Source organism: Dasypus novemcinctus, chromosome 30 (genome assembly GCF_030445035.2).
Source record: "Dasypus novemcinctus isolate mDasNov1 chromosome 30, mDasNov1.1.hap2, whole genome shotgun sequence".
Lineage (NCBI taxonomy): Eukaryota > Metazoa > Chordata > Mammalia > Cingulata > Dasypodidae > Dasypus > Dasypus novemcinctus.
In genome coordinates this window covers 3,812,790-3,828,583 of record NC_080702.1, presented here as the reverse complement: position 1 = coordinate 3,828,583, position 15,794 = coordinate 3,812,790, and positions in this window count along the sequence as shown.

Below are 15,794 nucleotides of genomic sequence, written 5' to 3'. Positions count from 1 at the left end.
ATTCACTTAATTTTAAGAAAATTTAACTTCTGTTTATAGTTCATGTTTGGGTTTTAATGTAATTTGAATTGGTTATATAGCTGGTTTTTTAACTCTATCCTTCATATTTTAATTCATTTCTACCTTCACTTAAATAAAAATAACTGATTTTTCAAAATATAAGTAGGGTATTCACATATACATTATTTAGTACATTTCTTTTAAGGAGATAAATTTTGTGAGAGAGATTTATTATTTAAATTTTAGATACTCTTAAATCTTCTCATCCTTACTCTGCTCTTTCAGAGTCTCTTAAAATATTCTTTACAGGGAAGCAGACTTGGCCCAGTGGCTAGGGTGTCTGTCTACCACATGGGAGGTCCACAGTTCAAACCCCAGACCTCCTTGACCTGTGTGAGGCTGGCCCACATGCAGTGCTGATGTGCACAAGGAGTGCCGTGCCACACAGGAGTGTCCTCTGTGTAGGGGAGCCCCATGTGCAAGGAGTGTGCCCCGTAAGGAGAGCTGCCCAGCATGAAAGAACGTGCAGCCTGCCCAGGGATGGCACCACACACATGGAGAGCTGATGCAGCAAGATGATACAACAAAAAGAGACACAGATTCCCAAGCCACTGACAACAGAAGCCGACAAAAACAAGAACACAGCAAATGGACACAGAGAACAAATGACTGGGGGCGGGGGGCAGGAAGGGCAGAGAAAAAAATCTTTAAAAGATATTCTTTACAGATAAATAGAAATTGGTAGTTATATTCTCTGCTACTGAAGTAAAAAATGTACCACTTATTCTCCAGGTATAGGTGGTGATTATATTGTCCATTGAGAGTCTTTCAGAAGAGCCAATACAACTTTTTTAAAGCTCTGCAGTAAAATGTGGAGTTGTCCTGGGAGGTCCAATGTGACATACATTTTCAGGATTTGGTGGGAATTGTTTGTTTCTCTCAAGTGAAAAACAGTTTAATTCACTTTGAAGCGTCTTCTTAGACAGGATTACACAGTCTCTATTAATTGCCTAGACATCAGAACTTTACTTAAGACCGGTTTCAGAAACAAGTGAATTCAGAAGGATTAATTCATAAATTAGTTAAAAGGAAGAACTGTTCATTTTTTAAAAAATAGCTGGAAAGGTCAACATTTCTCTAAATTATCCAGAAAATATACATCACTTCCTTCAAGAATTAATTACAGGGTCATGGGATTCTAATATTGCTGTCAAACTGCACAGATTAACTTATTGATTTATATATATGTATGAGTCCTTCAGCAAAATAGTATGAATAAACAAACCTTTAGATAAGTGGAGTTGAGTTTTAATTTAAAGTTCCAGTGTTTTGCTTCTGGTTATGACAGGTTGAGGGCAATAAAATAAACTGAACTATGAGTTTAGAACAGAACTGAGGGCCAATTTTAAACAGCAACATAGTGTGTGGGAAGCTGCCTCTGGCACAGGTGTTGTATTGGCCATCTTGTTGCTAAGCGCTATTTTTAGATACTAACTCGGTTAAGTTTCCATTTCCCCACCCTCGCTGAAGCAATTAAGTTTCTGTTCTTACACCACTCCCCCGGGCTCCAATTGGGCACTCCCTAAAGAGCAGGAAAGTCTTTCCGCTGACGTTGCCAAATAACCATCTGCACATGTGTGTGGCATGAGAATCAAAATCTAGTTAATCAATCATTTACTGACACATGTGTTGTCATCAGTATGTACCACCTCATTCATCCCTGGCTATAAATACCCCTGATTGACCCTCAATAAACAAGACTTGATCAGAATCCTGTCTTGTCTCCATTCTTTGTGTCTCTTGTCCCTTTTCATTCCCAATCCCTCCCTCAGGTCTTGGTTCTACTGATCCGCGGGCCGGGTCAATAGTGTATCTGTTATTAGCAGTAGATTGTTATAGATAGACTTCATAAAAACAATAAACACATCCACATATGACTTACCCATGTATATGTATGTAAATATAAAACAAATGGCTGAAGGCATTGGTAATTAAGCCAAAGCTATTCTCAAATACAGTAAAGCTTAATTAATTTTTAATTTGATACCTCCAGCTAGAGCTAAACAGAATACATCCTTTCTTAGAAGAGTTAGTATAAATGAGATAATTTAATATACATTCAGAGTATATCTTTGCAGTGATTATGCTGCTTACAATGCAAAACTGAGCAAATGGAATCTCATTCTAAATGCCTATGGATTATTAATGTGGCCTTGATTACCTAAATTTTAAAGCATGGAGTAAAATATTATTGATTGATTTACAAAGAAACAACTTATTAATTGATTTTAAAAATTTAAAAAGCAATGCTATTGTTGTAGAGAAATCAGGTGTGCGAGGTATCGAAGACCAGGACACGAGAGTACCGAGAAGGAAGTTGGTTTATTTCAACCGGCTGGGCTCGGTGGACTCTTGTCCTAATAAAAACCGAGGCCCGAATAGCTTTTTTCAGACCCTTTTATACAGAGGATATAGGATTAGGGAGACTAACAGTGATGGCAAACAGACCTCTGGTTAGGTTCTTCAGTGTTTGATCTTAGTATCAGATAGGTTATTTCCTCCAGGCGAGTTACATATTCTCCACATCCAAGGCAGCTTGGATTAGCATATCTTCCATATCTCATCTGGAGGCAACCCTAAATACACATTTAGTCTCACATTGTATCGGATCATTCAAAGACTGTAGGGCCTATATTACTTATTTGGCTATTTTGGGGACCAGGTACACTGGGAAATAATTTTGAATTTATGCACAGGCTATATCACTATTAATCACTGCTACTTCTCTAAGGTTAGATCTAGCTCAACTCCAGTTATTTATAGGGTTTCTAGCATTATAAATTTAACTGATTGCTGGGTTTGCCAATATCTAGATGATAAAGACAGACCTAGATATTTGCCGGTGCGGCCGGAGCCGCCGCCAACAAAAAGTGCGCGGGAGCCCAGCGGGCGCACGGACGGGCGCAGGGGCCACGGGCGCAGCGCCCCCTCGCCGCCTCGCCACCGCCACAGCCACCACCGCGGCCCGGCCCCGCAAGCCCTGCGCCCCGCCGCCCGCAGGGATGCCTTACAAACCGAACTTGAATGCGCACATGCCCGCCGCCTCCCTCAACGCGGCTGGAAGTGTCCACTCTCCTTCTACCAGCATGGCGACATCCTCGCAGTAACACCAGCTGCTGAGTGACTATGGCGGCCATCCCTTGGCTACACCCAGGGAACTGGGAAGAGCCAGGTGCCCCAAAGCAAATATGCTGAGCTGCTGGCCATCATCAAAGAGCTGGGGAAAGAGATCAGACCCACCTACGCAGGGAGCAAGAGCGCCATGAAGAGATTGAAACGAGGCATCATTCATGCTAGAGGACTGGTTCGGGAGTGCTTGGCCAAAACAGAACAGAATGCCAGATCCTAGCCACCTCGTTAGCTTTGAAGGCTTTCCATCTTTACAAGATGAGAAGTTACAGTTCATCTACCTGTTCAGATGTTAACTCTTTTGTTTTCAAAATGTTAACAGTTTGTTTTCATGGTTCATTAGGCTCTGAACCTACCGACTAAGATTGAGAAAAGATTTTGCAGTTGATTAGGATTTGTGTTTTAAGTAGTTAGGAAGTACCCGGGTATTTTTTTAAGCATTGATTAAAAAAATAATACATGGAAAAGTTACCTATCTTACATCAAACTATAGTTTGCCTCCAAGATACCAGTATCTCACTTTAATCTTCTCTTGAATATATTTATGTTACCTAAGTTGTTATTTTCATAAGCTAATACAACTCTAAGGATTCTGTTTTTAGCAAATACTGACAGCATGCTTTTCTTAGTAGCCAGTCCCAGTTTGGCAATACAGTGTAGATTCTGCTTAATATAACTTTTTGCTTAAGCATTTGCATGACTATTAGTGTTTTGAAGTCAAATAAAAAGTGCACAAGTTATAAATACAGAAGAGCAATCTATCATACCGAACAAGGATCCCCCAAAATTTTCATACTGAGACTGTGTAGCTTTCAGTTTTGTGTTTCCTGTAAGTTGATCAAAATGTCTGGGAAAAAATGACTGAAACTCTTTGCATCTTTGTATGTATTTATTACTTGATGTAATAAAGCTTATTTTCATTAAAAAAAAAAAAAAGATGGACCTAAAATAGTGTTCCATTCAGGCAAAAGTGATCACTGGCCAAAAAAAGAGGTAAATATTTAATAAAAAGATTTGGTATCCTGTTAAAAATTAGTCAGCCCTTGTTACAGATCAGTAAGTTAAATGTATTTGGCATTGGGACACTTTATTTGAAGCTTTAACTACATTTTCACAACTTATAATTTGGTGACTATAAACTCTTCTTTATGCAAGAAAACTGTAATAAGACAGGGCCAAAATTGGATATATACAAGACTGGTTGTATATATTGGTTGTATATAACCAATCAATCAGGTTAGATTCAGACAATAGAGATGGGACTCCCATAGTCAAAGACTGAGAGCTTAAAAGTGACTCCAATAATGATACTTTTACTGATGTAACAAAGAAAATCACTAAATTAGATATTCATTCAATGACAAGTACCCCACTTGCATGTGTAATGCCTGCATTATCTCTTTCCCCAATACGATAAACTTATATAACATGATTTAGTCAATATTCAGGTTATATTTAAAATGGAAACTCAACATACTTAATTGGGAGTAATATACATGATTTGTTACATCATTTAAATAGGAATGCTTTCTTCTTTCTCAGACTAATGGACTCTTGTAAAATGGCAATGTGCTGATGCTTATATGACCTCCTTAAAGGGTAAAAAAATACAAATAGAGAGACACTCAAGATGGTTTTCTGGATCTAATCTTAACCTAACTTTAGATCATATTGGATTGCTTATTTTCCATGTGGGAAAATATATAAAACTTTTCTCCATGTTTGGTCAGGAAGATGTGTACTAGGTTATCTTGTTCCATGTATACCAAAGATATTTACACTAGCAAGGGAATTTCCAGGAAGATGGCAGAGCAGGGAGATTCAGGACTCACTTCTCTTCCAAAAGAGCTAGTGAAGAGTCAGAAACTGTCTGTAACAGCTGTTCTGGAGCTCAGGAAGCCAAAGGAGCGTTATACAGCATCCAGAGAATGGTGTATAGAAAAGGCTGAGAAATTGTGCTAAAAAACTGTGTGTACAACATTATGATTATAATAAAAGCCATTGATTATACACTTTGGATAGATCATAGTGTATGTGAATACATCTCAAAAAAACAACTTAATGAACTAATAAATAATTTTGCAAGAGTAGCCAGAAATAGCAACTATGTACAGCAGGGGAATCATAGAGAGGTTGAGAGGTGAGGAATTTTCCTGTTTGTTTTTTATTATTACTGAAATAATAGAAATACTCCAATAATGATTGAAGTGAAGAATGCACAACTATGTGATCATACCAAATTCCACTGTTTTTTTACTTTGTGTGAATTGTAAGCTTTATTAATATGTATAAATAAAATTGATTTGTTAAAAAAGAACACTACACAGTCTAATTACAATTTTTATCAAGTTTAAAAAATACTGAGTAGCTCACTCTATACTTACAGCTGGCACCCATCCCCCATTCATGATATGGGCTATCTTAGGATCTAGTCCCTGGCTGGCTGTTGTGGGTGGAGAGGAACATGGAAGTCTACCCCGAGAATGGTGGGATTGAGCATATCTTATGATCAGCAAGTTTTGATTACTGAGTTCCAGTTCTGAACTGCTGTTTTAGCTAACCCAGACAAGGACAGTCACTGCCATTGACTCAACCCCACTGCTGACATGGAGGAAGGCAGTTAAAGCTTAAAGGCACAATACCCCCTTAGGGTTGCAGGGAACAGTTTTCTAAAGGGTGCCTATTTTTGGCAGGCCAGGAATTCAAGCTTCACCGAGTTGTGAAAAAGGCTTCTGGTGTCTTACCTGTACCTTTCTCCAGGGCTCATTGGGGCTGATCTGAGCCCTTTTTGTGAGTCTCTGGTCCTCATTTGACTGGAAATACTGACTTCAGAAAGTCCTTTCTGAGGTGACCATCCTCCAAGATTTTGCATATCATGTAAAACAGCTAGAGGCAATGAAAAGAGTGTGTAAAAAAAAAAAAAAACCAGAATAGATCAATATTCTCAGAGAAAGAACTAGGAAAGAATCTTTTTTCTTAGGGTAAAACAATTACACACCTAGTACAATCTTAAAAATTATACCAAATATCCAGGGCTAGAATGAGATGAAGAACTGGGAAAATTTGATCAATTAAATACAGCCAATTCTAAGTGTCAGAGAAGAGTTTTACTATAAAGCCAATCAACAAAAAATACTAGGCAAGAGAAAGAAACTGACCTTCATGTTGGGGCACTTTGAAACTTTAAGTGGAGCCCAGGAAAGATCACATATTCTTGGAGCTAATTCATTCCTGTGGGCTTGAGAACTTGAATTGGATTCAATTTGGGGTCTTTGATTGGATTGCTTCAGTGAGTCTAGGGTGGGTATCAGCCCTCTTGCTGGAGTCCTTTATAAATGGAGGGTTGAAAGCAGCAAATGTAATATAGCCTGTGCACAAATCCAAACTTATTTCCAAATATGCCTAGAAAGCCAATTGAGAAGTATAAACTCTGTAGGCTTTGGATATTCAGGGAGGATATAAGCTGGAATGTGGGGGGGGGGGGTTAGTGCTAAATGCTGACTTGGAATGTGGGGGATATGCATTAATTCAAGCTTACCTGGGGGAAATAACCAATCCAATACTCAGACAAAACACTTGAAGAAACTAACAAAAATATTTTTGCATACATACAAGCAAAATTTTTCTTCCCACTCTTATTTCCTCTGTACAAAAGGGACCCAAAAAATTCTATTTGGGGCTCAGTTTTTATTATGACAGGAGTCCACCAATTCTGGCTTGTCTAAATAAATCAACTTCCAGGTGGTGGACTTGGCCCAGTGGTTAGGGTGTCCACCTACCACATAGGAGGTCTGCAGTTCAAACCCAGGGCCTCCTTGACCATGTGGAGCTGGCCCATGTGCAGTGCTGATGTGCACAAGGAGTGCTGTGCAATGCAGGGGTGTCCCTCACATAGGGGAGCCCCACACAAAGGAGCACACCCTGTAAGAAGAGCCACCCAGCACAAAAGGAAGTGCAGCCTGCCCAGGAATGGTGCCGCACACACAGAGATCTGACACAACAAGATGATGCAATAAAAAGAAACACAGATTCCCATGCCACTGACAACAACAGAAGTGGACAAAGAAGATGCAACAAATAGACAGAGAACAGACAACTGGGGTGGGGGGAGGGGAGATAAATAAATAAATAAATAAATCTTTAAAAAAATAATAAGTCAAATTCCTTCTCAGAGTTCTCGTGTCCTGGCCTTCAACACCACATACACCTGACTTCTCTGCTACTACAATTCTGGGGGCTTGTCCATGATTGCGCTGAGAAGATCAGAGGTGGCAACAATTGTTTGCCCCTTTCAGATGTCTCTGAGGAGGCTGGGAGGGCCCAGGTGAAACCCAGCCCTGGGTGCCCCTGGACTCCCCTTTTAGTCCAGAAAGAGGTTGTGGTCTTCACCAGAGCCCTCCTGGAAGAACCAGAGCACCAGTGCATTTGAGAGACAATGAGAATGAAGCAAGGAGCACTACACATCAGATGGGTAAGATCCCCAGGGGCATAGTGCAGGAAAAGCCTAATTCTAAAATAAGGAGGGAGACTGATCAGCTCTCTATAAGGGGAGGCCCCAGTACACCTGAGAATACAGGAGGAAGGTACCTCCTCTCCAGGTCCGAGAAAAGGAAAGGGGGGTGGTTGTGTGCATGTGATTGTGGCAACTGGGTGAGATGCAGAAAGTCACTTCTGTGTGGCAAGTGCAGAGTCCTGATCTGTGGTTCTGTGGTGACCTCATATGATCAAGGGCAGTCTGGGGGGTCCCTGCAAAGGGACCCTCTTCCAAGTCAGGGGCTTATACAGCCCTGCTAAGGTTAAGAGGTGCCGAAAGTTTCCGTGAGGGTTGCGACCAGAGATGGACTAAGTGTATGGCTTGAGTGACTGTTGTGTACCATCAGCACAGGGTGGAAACATGGGAAACACACAAAGTAGGACCCTCTTCAGTTGTATGCTGAAAAACTTCCCCCATGCATTCCATGAAGATGTATACAGCATAAGGTTCCAACCAGGAAAGCTTAGGATGCTTTGTGAATTAGAATGGCCAACTTTTGGCATGGGCTGGCCCCAGTATGGCATTTTAGATCCCGGGATCATCCATAAAGTCCATGATGCAGTAACTGGAAACCCAGGACACCCAATTCCCCTACATTGATCCTTGGGAAAATGCTGTAAGCCAAAATCCACCTTGGTTAGGGTAGAGTATGAATATGGAAGCTAGAATTTGCCTAATACAGAAACCAAGGAGTGCTGTCCCAGGGACCATACCAAACAATCACCATGCAAAGGGCCCAGAAAAGGGTACCCTGAGTCCAGTGCCAATCTGCCCATTTTAGAAGGGCCATACAAACATGAATTTCTGCCACCGTATGCAATGACTCCTGCCCCAGAAATACTAAGGAATGAAAATGAGCTAGTCTCTCTAAGCAGTGCCCCATTATCATCATCCACACAGGGAAGAGACACCCATACCACCCCCACCACTGATTTTATCACCATCTGAGAGGGCACCTATACCATCACTGCAGTTGCCTTTATTGAACCCTATGCCATCCCTGTAGCAGCTTTTACCATCTCCTCAGTGGTCTTTGATACCTTCTGCAATGGAAAATACAGATCTGCAGCTTTTACAGCCCATTGCCCCTGGCAATGCTGCTGCAGTGCTGCCAATCAGTCAGGGTGGAGATGCTGAGAGGTAGCAACTTAAACCACAGGAACCCCTAGGGGCAGAGGAAGCAGAGAGAAAGCCTGCCTACCAGCTACCTTTCCATGAAGGCTGGACCCCAATTTTTTATGATGCACATGGCTAGGTTTGGGGGGGAACTGGACATTCATTTATCAGCCCTTTACCACAACGGACCTTTTTAACTGGAAAAGCCACACCTCACCATTCTCAGAGAAGCCTCAAGCCACGATGGACATTTTCCAGTCCATCATACAGACCCACAAACCCACGTGGGTTGATTGTAAACAATTTATAATGACTTTATTAAACTTTGAAGAAAGAATGTGTGTCATGCAGGGAGCTCTAACCTGGCTTAGCACCCACCTGAGGAAAGTTTGGACAGTGACCAATATGCCCACTTGCAGTCCCCAGAGGAGGACCCCCTGTGGGATTCAAAGAGCACAACCAGGCTCAACTGACTAGAAACTTTCCATAGGACCTTAGGTGAATGATTCATGGTGGGGAGCCACAAGACAGTAAACATGGCAAAAACTACTCAAATTCTACAGGCTCTGGATGAGAGTCCAGCTCAATTCTATGAGAGGCTGTGCAGCATGTTTTGTGTATGCACACCCTTCAAACCCAGATGCTCCTGAGAGCCAAACAATGGTCAACACAGCATTTGTTTCCCAATCACAAGCTGACACCCAAAGAAAACTGCAGAAGTTGGATAGGTTTGCTGGAATGAATATCTCTCAGCTCATGGAAGTAGCTACTAAAGTCTATGCCAACCATGATGTAGAAACAAGGAGGGAAGAAAGTCAGAAGATGAAGAAAAAGGCAGATCTGACAGTGGCAATCATGGAAAAATCCATTCCTGTGTCAAGGAGAGTAAATTGGGAATCCCCTGCCCCAAGGAGAGGGAAGGGCCTATGCTAGGGCAAAATTAGTGTACTGCAAAGAAGATGGGCATTGGAAGCAAGAGTGTCCCAGCTGGCCACTCAACCCTGCCACTGCAGTTAAAACATTAACCAGGAAAGCTAGTGGGGCATCACAAACCAAAACCTGGGTCCAAAAAAGTTCAGGAAAAAACCCCTGCAAATCAGATAATTGGGCTGGCAGGAATAGAGGACTCTGATAGAGATTATTAGGACAGACTGGGTTCCTTTTCTCCCGGCCCTGCAGAGCCTATGGTCAGAGTCCAAATTGGGGACCACACCATACATATGATGGTTGATGCTGGGGCTCAACATTCTGTAATGGCCAAGCCAATTGGGCCTCTCTCAAAAAGACAGGCCACTGTCATAGGTGCAACTGGCAAAAGTACCCAATGGCCCTTCCTGCAAGCCAGGACCTGCAACATTGGGAGAAAAGAGGTCACTCACAAATTCCTTTATCTTCAGAGTGCCCAGTCCCCCTCCTGGGTTGCGACCTGCTGTCTAAACTGCAGCTCAAATTACCTTTGATGTCATGGGGCAATCCACACTGACACTGGGGCCACAGGACCCTCTGAGAATAGTGCTAACCCTTCCTCTGCAGGAGGAATGGAGACTGTTTTGCCTCAGTGAAACTGGCCAGTCCATGCCCATGCAGCTCCCTTTTGAAGATGCACCTGAAGTATGGGCAGAGGGTAACCCAATTGGGATGGCACATGACATTCCTCCAATTATTATTGAAATAAAGGCCACAGACAGTCCAATAAGCATAAAGCAATATCCAGTACCACGTGAAGCACAAGCAAATGTCCAGCTACTTATTCAGAGATTACTGAATGAAAGCATATTGAGCCATGCCAGTCTCCATGGAACACCGCACTCTTTCCAGTTAAAAAAGCTGATGGGGATTACCGCCCAGTCCAGGACTTACTAGCAGTTAATTTGGCAGTAATAACCCTTCATTCTGCAGTTTCTAATCCATATACTTTTCTCAGCTTAATACCCTCATTAGCAATCTACTTTTCATGCCTAGATCTTAAGGATGCCTTCTTCTGCATTTGGGTAGTGCCCTGCAGCCAGCCAATTTCCACTTTTAGGTGGGACAATCTGAACCCAGATGAAAAGCAGAAGCTAACATGGATGCAACTGCCTCAGGGGTTTAAAAATGCCCCTACTATTTTTGGACAAGGTCTGGCTACTGATCTCAAATCCTTTAAACCAGAAAGCCATAACTGTTTTCTCCTCCATTATGTAGATGACCTCATTCTCAGAAGTCCCACCTACCAAGACTGCACTGGTGGAACCCATGGTCTTTTAAAGCATCTACAGCAAAAAGGCTATCGGGTGTCTAAGAAAAAAGCCAAAATATGCCTGCCTAAGGTCAAATATCTAGATTATAAAAATAATGCAGGGGCACCGTGAATTGGGACTTGAAAGAAAGAAAGCAATCTGTAGTCTCCCTGAGCCCAACAGCCACCAGAAGCTGCCAGTTCCTCAGTGCGGCTGGATTCTGCCACAATTGGAGCCGCAATTTTGGGGTCCTCATGTGCCCTTTATATGAAGTCACAAAGGGGAAAGATTATGATTCCCTGCTCTGGGAAAGCCCACAGAAAAATGCTTTCATTGCTCTCAAACAAGCTCTAATGGAAGCACTGAGCCTCAGGCTTCCAGATCTCAGTAAACCATTCTACTTCTATGTTCACAACTGCCAAAGGATCACAGTAGGGGCACTCACTCAATACCTCAGTTCCTGGCAAAGACCCATAGCTATCTATTCAAGCAACTGGACACTAGTCCAAAGACAGGCTCTCATGTCTGCAAGCTGTAGCAGCTGCAGTCATTTTTACACTAGAAGCTATAAAATTGGTTCTGCATGCAGTAATCATAGTCTTCAAAGCCAAAGGAACACACCGGCTAACTAACAGCTGCCTGGTTAAATATCGAACCCCATTATGTGGTTTCCCTTCAACTGGAACTTGAAAAACCCTAAGTCCTGCCACTCTACTGCCCGTGGAGCTGGGGATTCTAGCCTATAACTGCCTGAAAACATCACAAGAAGTATATTCCAGCAGGCCAGACCTCCAAGACCAGCCACTGGCAAATTCTGACATGGAGTTCTTCATGGATGGGAGTAGCTTTATGCAGGACAGCAATCAGTGAGTGGGATATACTGTGGTATCAGGAGGCCCAGAGCCTCCTGGATAGCAAATCAGCACAGAAAGTCAAGCTCATTGCCCTCACCCAAGCCCTACAACTTGCAGCTGGAGCAAAGGTTAATATCTACACAGGCTCCAAATATGCCTTCTTTACCCAGCATATGTACTGAGCCTTATACAAACAAAAAGAACTCATTAACTCAGGAGTAAAGAGCATTAAATATGGCACACAGATTCTGGAACTACTAGAAGCAGTTTGGAAACCTACCAAAGGGGGCTGTAATGCACTGCAAGGGACACCAGACAAGCCACAGCCCTGTCACCCAGGGAAATCAGAGGGCAGATGCTGAAGCAAAAAGAGTGGCATGGGAAGGATCCCTATCTAAAAACCTGGCCACTGCTCTCATTCCTCAACCTTTTTAATTATCAGGAACTCCAGTATACACTGCCTGCCACAGCCTCTGAATCAACAAGAGCTGCAATACACTCAAGCTGAGAGAGTGGATACTCTCTGAGGGTGGGATATAAGGAGAAAATGGATGGTGGACATTGCCCGATCACACAATACTTGTGCCACAAATATTAGCCACAACATTAGTTCAACACTACCATGAGAAGACACACTTGGGAAAAACCCATCTTAAAGAAGTTTTAGAAAGATTCTTCAGGTGGCAGACTTGGCCCAGTGGTGAGGGCATCCGTCTACCACATGGGAGGTCTGCAGTTCAAACCCCGGGCCTCCTTGACCCGTGTGCAGTTGGCCGATGCACAGTGCTGATGCGCGCAAGGAGTGCCCTACCATGCAGGGGTGTCCCCCGCATAAGGGAGCCCCACGCGCAAGGAATGCAACCAGTAAGGAGAGCCACCCAGTGCAAAAGAAAGTGCAGCCTGCCTAAGAATGGTGCTGCCCACACGGAGAGCTGACACAACAAGATGATGCAACCAAAAGAAACACAGATTCCTGTGCTGCTGACAACAACAGAAGTGGACAAAGAAGATGCAGCAAATAGACACAGAGAACAGACAACCGGGGTGGGATGGGGGAGGGGAAATAAATAAATAATAATTTTTTTTAAAAAAAAGAAAGATTCTTCTACATCCCAAGTCTGGCTGCTATCACCCATGCCATATGCCAGTGGTGCATCACAAGTGCAAAAATAAAACCTTTGGCAGGGGGCCTATGGGAGTCCCAGGAGTCCAAAGAATTGACAATATGCCTCTTGAAGATCTAGTAGTTGATTTCACTGAAATGCCACACTCTGGAAGTTATAAATATCTCCTAGTCCTTGTTTGCACCTTTTCTGGCTGGGTGGAAGCCTTTCCCACTTGAACATAAAGAGCTGAAGAAGTAACCAAAGTTCTCAGGGAAATCATTCCTAGATATGGGCTACCCTCTCAATTGGCTCTGACAATGGACCCACCTTCATCTCTGAAATCACTCAAAAATTGCCAAAGCACTGAGCATCTGATGGAAACTGCACACCTCTTCCCATCCTCAAAGCTCAGGAAAGTAGAGTGAATGGACCATACAATAAAGACTTATATTGCCAAGATTTGCCAAGAAACTGGGCCAAAATGGGTGCAAGTACTTCCGAGTCCTCTTCTCCAAGTTTGGGCAAGCCCAAGCTGAAAGCCAAGCCTAACCTCTTTTGAAATCCTCTTTCAGAAACCACCCCCTTAATCCAAAATATAGAAGGTGATCTCAGAGAAAGAGGAAACTTACCAATAGCTCAGCAAATGATCAGCTTATGAAAAACCTTACAAAATCTGCAACACTAGGTCCAAGAAAGGGCCCCCATTAGCTTAAGCAACTACATACACCTGGAGAAGCCAGGAGATGCAGTCTGTGTCAAAGACTGGAAATCAGCTCCACTAATCCCTCTATGGTGGGGACGCTATCTTGTCATTTTATCCACCCCCAGTGCAATTAAAGTAGCTGAAAGCACCCCATGGATACACCATAGCTGGGTCAAGCAAGCTGCCCCAGAGTCCTGGACCTGTATTCCAGATGCCCACAACTCAACCAAACTCATCTTGCAAAAGAACAAAACACCAAGCCCTGCTCCAGTCACACCCCAGAATCTGACTGGTCCGTGCATGGCTGAAGGTTGAGGAGCTCTGCTCCAATCACACCCCAGAAACTGATAGGTCAATGTACAGATAAAGAATAGTTTAATCCCAGTTACAATGCCCCTTTGATTATTCTCCCTACTCCTAGCCCTGACCCTCCCCTGGTCCCAGGTTGGCATCACAGAGTGTGAGCCATTATCCAAAAGGTGTGAATGGGGGCCCATGTCAATACCACATTAATATATCATAACCATTACACCTGCAAGGGCCATATAGCTGCCTGCCAGTTTCAAGGAATCTCCTATAGTGTCTGTAACATATCTGGTCAAATAATCTGCTATGACCCCAAACCTCCAACGTCTCCTGTAAATGGGAAATAAGGGTGCTTAATCAAAATGGGGAGCTACTTAGCTCTACCCCAGCCACTAGCCAGAACCAATGAGTGTCCCTCCTATTTGATGCTTGCCAAGTTAGAGACTCTGGGATACCATGGTGTAGCTGAGCGTGAGGGTTTCATCCTCGCTCAGGCCCAAGAGTCGGGGGGGCTTGCTCCTGCCGAACCGCCAGCGGGGGGTGCTCCAAGAGGGAACACTGGTTCTCCAGGCGTGGGGGATGTGCGGTTGAGGAAAAACCACGGAGACCGCTTGAGCGCAAGAACAGGTCTGCTTTATTGCGGAAGTACACTTGGTTATATAGGCAGGGAAGGGGTGGAGTATGAAGGGGAGAGCAGGGCGGAGGGGTGGCTGCGGATTGGCTAAAACTGGGGGGGAGACCTCTGGTAATATGCCCGTAAGCAGTTACTGGGAAAGAGGGCAGATTGTAGGTTGGTAATATGGGCGGGACTGGCGGGAAGGACGGCGGGGGCTGGAAGGGGAGGAGGGGTGGAGAAAGGCAGCAACACCATGGAACACCAATTGTGGAGGGCTTAGCAGGGAGCAAAAATATACTTATAACAATAAGTATACGTGTGGTCCAGAAGTGAAAAGTGCAGTCCAAGGGGGGCCTTCTGGTGTAAATGCATAGGTGCATACTACTGCCCCTACTGGTCCTGTGTCACCTGGGCCACATGGAACACAGATGCAACTAAACAGCCATCCTCACCAAAGGAATGGCCCTGGCCATTTATGCCGTCATTGTAACCACTTAAACCTCACCATCCTTAAACTTGAATCCCGACAGACTAAGGGAGTCCAAACGAGTCTCTGCATTGATGGTAGAGGAATAGACCCAGGAAACTACATCTGGGTTGCATATTGGGAATACCCACTCACAAGTAAAGCCCATTCTGTGTTCCACTCCTTCTATGAAGAAATGGAAAAGCCCTTTTCCATTCTACAAGGAGTGAGAAACCTCTTCATAAGCCTAGCTGAAGTAGTAGGGGCAGCTTAAATGTCTCCTTGTGCTATGTATGTGGAGGTACTGGAGGTACTAATATGGAAGACGAATGGCCCTGGGAAACTAGAGAACACAATTACAGCCAAACATATAATGAAACTGGCCTCTCAGCTGTCCCCTGAGATAGCATGTGGCCCTTGTAAACTTCTGTCATAGGAAAATATTGTGCTTCAAGGGCCTGCCTAAACTCTTCTTTATCTGTTGGAAACCTAACATGTACAGGGGGAGAATTCCAAAATTATACCACCAATATAACAGAGCCTTGGGGAACGTGGAATGAATCTGACCTCACTCTCATAAATTGTACTTTGCCCAAATTAATCAGTGTGGAACTCCACTGCAAAAGGCCCCTTTAATGCCCCAAATGGTCTGTACTGGATTTGTGGGAAAGTTGCATTCTGAGAA